Below are 7,268 nucleotides of genomic sequence, written 5' to 3'. Positions count from 1 at the left end.
CATCTTTTTAAAAATATTTTTGTCATAAAATGCTTTCATTTTAACCTTATAGATTTTAGACTTAGACAAAGGTTTCAATTTCACTCTTGGTGCTTCCATACTTGAAGGAATCTGTTTTTCACCTTTCTTAGGCAACTCCTCAAATTTTATTTGCCATGCCCGTGTTCCATAATCCTGAGTTTTATAAAAAACAACACAAATATCAACAATATCAGATGAATTACTAATAGTATCAAACTCAGAATTAACAAGGAAATATTCAAGGGCATCTAAATCATGAGTTGTGTGAACTCCCTTGTCTATGAGTGCTTCAATTATGTACGTTTGGTGGCACTCGTCATCTATTGGCTATTTCTCAATATGGAAAATGTGGACCTCCATGGTCATGTTTCCAAAAGATAGTTTCATCAACCCATTCCTGCAATTTATAAGTGCATTAGCCGTAACAAGGAAATGTCCACCTAATATGAGAGGAACCTTAGAGTTAGACTCAACAACTGACTGAGTGTCTGAAATTAAGAAATCAACAGGATAATAAAACTTGTCAATTTGGATCAAAACATCCTCAACTATCCCTCTCGATTTCTTAACTGAATGATCAGCTAACTAAAGCACAACAGAAGTAGGCTTAATTTCACCCAAACCAAGCTGTAAATAAATGGAATAAGGCATCAAATTAACACTTGCTCCTAAATCTAGCAAGACTTGCCCAAACTCATGATTCCTAATACTACATGCGATCGTTGGACAACCAGGATCCTTGTACTTAGGAGGATTTCGCTGCTCAATTAGAGCACTTACTTGATCTGTCAGAAATGCGGCCTTCTTAACATGGTGCTTCCTCTTAACTGTACACAAATCTTTAAGAACTTTCGCATAAGTGGGAACTTGTTTCATAACATGCAAAAGAGAAAGGTTAATCTTTACCTGCCTAAGGTTTTCTAATATTTCATTACTAGAATCCAAAGCTTGCATACCAGGTTTTAAAGCTTGAGGAAATGGTACCTTAACTGGGCTTTTGATTGCCTCGACTTCCTTAGGGAACTCGGTACTATCATTGCTTTGTTCCTCTTTAATATCCTCTGTCTTATCAATTGTTGGGATATATAAGGATTTACCATTTCTTGTCACAATGGCATTGACCTCTTTCAAATTTTCTTGGGCCATATGTTGACCTTGGGGTGTGGATTGAGGTTGAGAAAGGAACTTGCCACGCTCATACACACTTAAGTATCTCATCATCTTGGATACATGGCTATTTATCTCCTTGTTTTCTTCAACAACCTGTTTAATCAAAGATTCAAAATTTTAATTAGTTTTACCCTGTACCTCAATAAAAGCATGTAAAGTATCTTCTAAGGAATTCCTAAAAGAAGAAGATGCATGTTATGGTGAAGGATATGATCTAGGGGGTTGTGCAGGCAGCTGGTTTTTAGACTTTTAGCAAAAATTTTGGTAATTTCTCCAACCAAAATTATATGTATCTGAGTAGGGTGAAAATGGTTTTTTATACATGCAAAGAGAAATGCAATGTTCCTCATACATTACTCTCATCTCAGTAAGTGTTAGGCAATCTTGTACGAGATGATCTACTCCTTGACAAATAAATCAAAGTTTAGAGGTATCAACTTGGGAAATAATACGAGCTACCATAGTTTCCTTCATCTTCAATGCCTCTAACTCTCTAGTTAGGCCCTCCATCCTTGCCTTCAAGTTATCATCTTCTTTGAGATGATAGATGCCTCTACTAGAATAAGTTTCATTGGAGCGTGCTTGATTGGTATTGTCAAAAGCATTTGGTTCTGTCCAATTGTGAGCTTTTTCTGCAAGTTCATTCAAATACTCTATTGCCTCATCCGGTTCCTAAAACAAAAACTCACCATTACACATCATTTCAATAAATTAACGCTCTCAAGGAATGAGACCTTCATAAAAACAGCTAACTAGACGCCAGCTTTCATAACAATGATGGGGACACAAACTAAGTAACTCTTTAAAACACTCCCATGCTTAATATAAAGTCTCATTGTCCTTTTGTGTAAAAGTTGAGATTTACCTTTTCAAAATATTAGTCTTATGATGAGGAAAGTATTTATTGAAAAAAATTTGGGTCATCTCAGCTCATGACCCAATCGACTGTGGTCTCAATGAATACATTCAGCTCTTTCGCCTTATCCTTTAGTGAGAAAGGAGAGAACTTAAGTCGAACAACATCTACAATGTCATGTTGACCATGAATTGTAGCAACAACCTCTTTGAACTCTCTAATATGCACATATAGATTTTCACTTTCTAAACCATGAAAAGTAGGGAGAAGTTGTAATATACCTGGTTTGAAATCCATTGGAAGAATATTTGGTGAAAATATAATGCATGATGGTGTTGCTATGTGTGTAGGGTGAAGGTACTCATGTAGAGTCCTAGGTTGATTTTCGTGCACACTCATTTTTTCAAGACTAGATGGATTATCAAACAAATGATTAGAAAAATTAGACTCTGACTCTAACTCTAACACAGGTTTACAAGCAAACCGATCCAAGGTGTCTCTATACCTGTGCATGCAAGGTAGACAAAAATGCAACACTAAAAGAAACTACATAAAGAAAAAGAAAATAAAATAAAGATGCAACAAGCTAAAAGAGGGAACGAAGTTACCGCCTTTTCAAACTGCTAAAAAGAAAAACTACCTAGCAATTCTTCTATCGTCTCCCTGGCAACAGTGCCAAAATTTGATTATGCCCAAAGAATAATGCGGTAGTTGTAGCATTGTTTTGGAGTGTCTATTCCACAAGGAGACAAATTAAAAGAATAGCAGAAGGAACAAATAAACTAAAGAGAAATATTAAATGATTAATAAAGAACAAAGATTAATTTTAAATGCAAATTAAAGTGAAGCAAAGTTACTAACGAAAGAAGTACTCAAATTTGATGAATAATAGAGTGTCAGGGATCCCTTGCACAAATCCGGTATTTTAATTATTCTTAATTCATTGAATAACTCAATTGGGAATTCAATTCCCAAAATTTCCAATCGGAATGTATAGATTTATAAACCAAAATTAAACTAAATGTAATCTTTTGAAAAATCATTCACTACTTTTAAAATACGTAAATTATTATCTCTATTGAGAAAATCCAACGACGACAATATACTCAGGGAGTGATCTTGTAGCAAATAATTAAATCAATATAGATAAATAATTGATCCAAGCATAATCAAAAAACCAATCCATTCAATAGAAAAAGCATGACTGAATCCATAAACTGAATAAATTCTATAATTATTCAGAGAAGAAAACATCAATAATGAATTGAGAATGATAAAACAAAAGATTTTTAATAATTGAAAACAAAATTCATAAATTAAAAATAATTTAAAAATATCATCTAATGTACAAGTTCATCCCTAACCCTACTTGGGAATTTAGTTACCCATAAATATAATGGACAACAAAAATCTCTAGAGAAAGATAAAACAAACGACAACCATGGAAGTACTTTTCTCCTCTTTTCAAATCTGCCTGTTGTGCCTTTTCTCCTCTTTTATTTCGTGCTAATGATATGTTTATATAGGGTAGGAAAGAAACCTTAATGTCTTCATAATTCCTGTATAAAAAAATTGTCTAATTTTAGGACTAATTTTAACAGCCACATACGTACTTCAATATTTCAAATTTGGAAATCCTTATTAGAGATAAATCTATAGCCCTTTAAAATAGCTTTCTAATGCATTAAGAATTGCATCAATCTGATATTTTCATAGAAAGTTATGGTTAAAATACTAAAGTATGTCCAAGCTGTCTCCTAGCGAATTACGGACTTAGACTTCTTGTAGTTTCCTTTTATGATTTTTTCTTTTCTTTTCTTGATCCAAATTGCTCTCAAACCCTATGAAGGTTCTTCTTTGAATTTCACTGGGTTTTGAATTGCTCTTTTATAAACTCTAAAATTAAAAATAAAATTCTTCTTAGGAGTTTCCCAAAGTAAATAGAAACTTAATTCAAGAATACATATTAATTCCTATTATTTCTATACTTAATCCAATAATAAGGTATTTAGAGTGCACTTTTGCACACTCATCAAAAGGATAAAATAAACTTCCCTGAAAATGTTGCATGTTTGCAATGCTAGGTCTGAGAAATATTTGAGGCAGTCATTTGGGCGCTGCGGTACTGACTCTCGAGGGTGTGCACCTGTTTGTGTTTCAAAGGAATATTGTAGAAGGCTCTTCTAGCACAGTGGCACGGAGCTGTACTGTTTGAAAAGTGAGAGTATGAAAAACAAAATAAAATTGGAATAATCAGAAAAATAAATGAAAAAAAAATAAAATAATGGAAAGAAATTTGGGTTGCCTCCTAAAAAGAGCTTGGTTATAGTCTTTAGCTTGACATTTTCTTCTTTGAATCACTGATTAATCAAATCAATGGAGACTTTTTACTTGTTGAAGTCTCCTTCGAAGTAGGGTTTTAGATGTTTACCACCAACTTTGGATGTGCCTTTTGAGTCGTTAGAAACTTCGATGGCACCATACAGGAAAACTCCTGTTACTATGAATGATCCGGACCATCGGAATCGTAATTTTCTAGGGAAGAGGTGAAGTCTGGAATTATAAAATATAACTCTTTGGCCAACTTTAAAATTTCTCTTAAGAATGTGTCTATCATGTCATTTATTGGTCGTCTCCTTGTATATGCAAGCATTCTCATAGGATGCATGCTGAGACTCATCCATCTCATTGTGTTATAATATCCTCTTTTCACCTAATGTCTTCATGTCAAAATTAAGAGTTCTGATAGTCCAATAAGCTCTGTGTTCGAACTTCACCAGTAAGTGGCATGCCTTCCCTAAAACTAGACGATGGGGGCACATACCAGTTGGAGTTTTGAAGGCTATTCGGTATGCCCATAGTGCATCGTCTAACTTTTTGTATCAATCTTTCCTTGAGTTGCTCACTGTTTTCTCCAATATTTGTTTCATCTCTCGGTTGGAAATTTCTAATTGTCCACTAGTTTGAGGATGGTATGGAGTGGCAACCTTGTATGTAACACCATATTTGCTCAAGAGTGCCTCAAATTTCTTGTTGCAAAAATGTTTTTCCCCATCACTAATTATTGCTCTTGGAGTTCCAAACCGAGTGAATATCTACTTTATCAAAAAATGCATCACAATTTTAGAATCATTTGTAGGGAGGGCCACGACCTTAACCCCTTTTGGAAACATAATCCACAACTACTAAAATGTATTGATTAGAGAAAGGAGGGAATGGCCTTATAAAATCTATGCCCCAAATATCAAATAGCTCAACAACAAGTATATTATCTAATGGCATTTCATTTTTTCAAGAAATATTACTACTCCTTTGACATTTATCACAAGAAGAAACAAAAGCATAAGTATCTTTAAAAATGATGGGCCAACAAAAACCTTATTGGAGCACTTTAGCTTTCGTTTTGTTCACTCCATGGTGCCCACCAACCTCTAATGAATGTCAATGTCTTAGGATTGACTCTATCTCTTCCTCAAGTACACATCTCCTAATCACTTGATCACTACAATGCTTGACCTCCGAAAAGAATTCTTCCTTGGTTGGTATGTAAAATCCGGATCGATCAAATTGCTTACTACGTAGTTTACATAATCTACATACCAAGGAACTTATGTTAGAGATACAACAAAGAGTTGTTCATCCGGGAATACCTCATTTATTGGAGAAAGTGTGGCTCCCTCTTTGGTTGTGTGCTCAAGTCTAGAGAGATGATTGGCTACTTGATTCTCGATTTCTTTTTTTGTCTTTGATCTCCAAATCAAATTCTTGTAGGAGTAAAATCTACCTAAGTAACCTTGGTTTAGCTTCCTTTTTAGCTAACAAGTATTTAAGAGCAGAATGATCAGTGTAAACAATTACTTTTGACCCAATTAAATATGATCTAAATTTATCAAAAAAAAAAATACCACGGCTAACAATTCTTTTTCCGTAGTAGCATAATTTAATTGGGCATCTGTCAAGGTACGACTTGGCATAATTTAATAGGGCATCCGTCAAGGTACGACTCGTATAGTAGATAACATGGAGAACCTTCTTCTTTGTTTGTCCAATCACAGCTTCTATTGCTTAATTACTTACATCACATATCAATTCAAATGGAAGTGCCCAATTTGGTGCACATGTTATTGGGGCTGAACTAAACTTCTTCTTCAAAAGTGCAAATGCCTGCAAATAATCATTGGAAAAGTTAAATGGAGTGTCTTTGACCAAAAGAGAACAAAGGGGTTTAACAATCTTAGAAAAATCTTGAATAAAACAATGATAAAATGTCGCATGCCCAATAAACTTCTCACACCCTTGACTGTGCTAGGTGGAGGTAATTTTTCAATGACCTCTACTTTGGCTCGATCTACCAATGCCCTTGGAATAAATTTTATGCCCAAGTACAATTCCTTCCTACACCATAAAATGACATTTTTCCCAATTAAGAACAATGTTAGTTTTTTCACATCTTTGTAGAACTAAAGATAGATTATTTAAATAATTTTCAAATGAAGAACCAAAGATAGAACAATCATCCATAAAAATTTCAATAAAATTTTCCACCATATCCGAAAAAATGGCCATCATACATAGTTGAAATGTGGTGGAGCATTGCACAAACCAAAGGGCATCCTTAGGTAGGCAAATGTTCCATATAGGCAAGTGAAAGTGGTCTTTTCTTGATCTTCCAGTGAAATGTGGATTTGATTGTATCCCAAGTATCCATCTAGGAAACAATAATAAGCATGACTGGCGAGCCATTCCAACATTTAATCAATGAAAGGAAGTGGAAAGTGATCTTTTCATGTGGCATCATTGAGCTTGTGGTAGTCTATGCATACTCTCCAACCCGTGACTGTTCTTATTGTGATGAGTTCATTATTTTCATTCTCTTCCAGCGTCAGTCCTCCCTTCTTGGGCACTACTTGCACTGGACTTACCCATGAGCTATCAGAAATAGGATAAATAATTCCAGCATCCAAAAATTTTAGAACTTTCTTTTTTACAACTTCTTGCAAGTTCGGATTAAATCTCCTTTGTGGCTGCACCATAGGCTTATAATTGTCTTCCATTAAAATCTTGTGCATGTAAAGTGAAGGGCTCATTCCCTAATGTCAGCTATAGTCCATCCCATAGCTTGCTTGTGAGCTTTCAAAACTTGAAGTAACTTCTCTTCTTCAAAACCTGTCAAAGATGAAAAATTATTATGGATAAAGAAGAATCATCATGTAAATAAGCA

General features: G+C 34.5%; 1 non-coding gene across 1 annotated transcript; it reads left to right on the top strand.

Moving 5' to 3' along the window:
- Positions 1-1,961: 1,961 nt before the first annotated feature.
- Positions 1,962-2,067, top strand: LOC122274900. The gene has a single exon (XR_006228437.1). It is a non-coding gene; the product is annotated as a small nucleolar RNA R71 (small nucleolar RNA).
- The last annotated feature ends 5,201 nt before the right edge of the window (positions 2,068-7,268 follow it).

Source organism: Carya illinoinensis, chromosome 8 (assembly GCF_018687715.1).
Source record: "Carya illinoinensis cultivar Pawnee chromosome 8, C.illinoinensisPawnee_v1, whole genome shotgun sequence".
NCBI classification, from domain to species: domain Eukaryota; kingdom Viridiplantae; phylum Streptophyta; class Magnoliopsida; order Fagales; family Juglandaceae; genus Carya; species Carya illinoinensis.
This window is presented reverse-complemented; position numbering and strand designations above follow the sequence as displayed.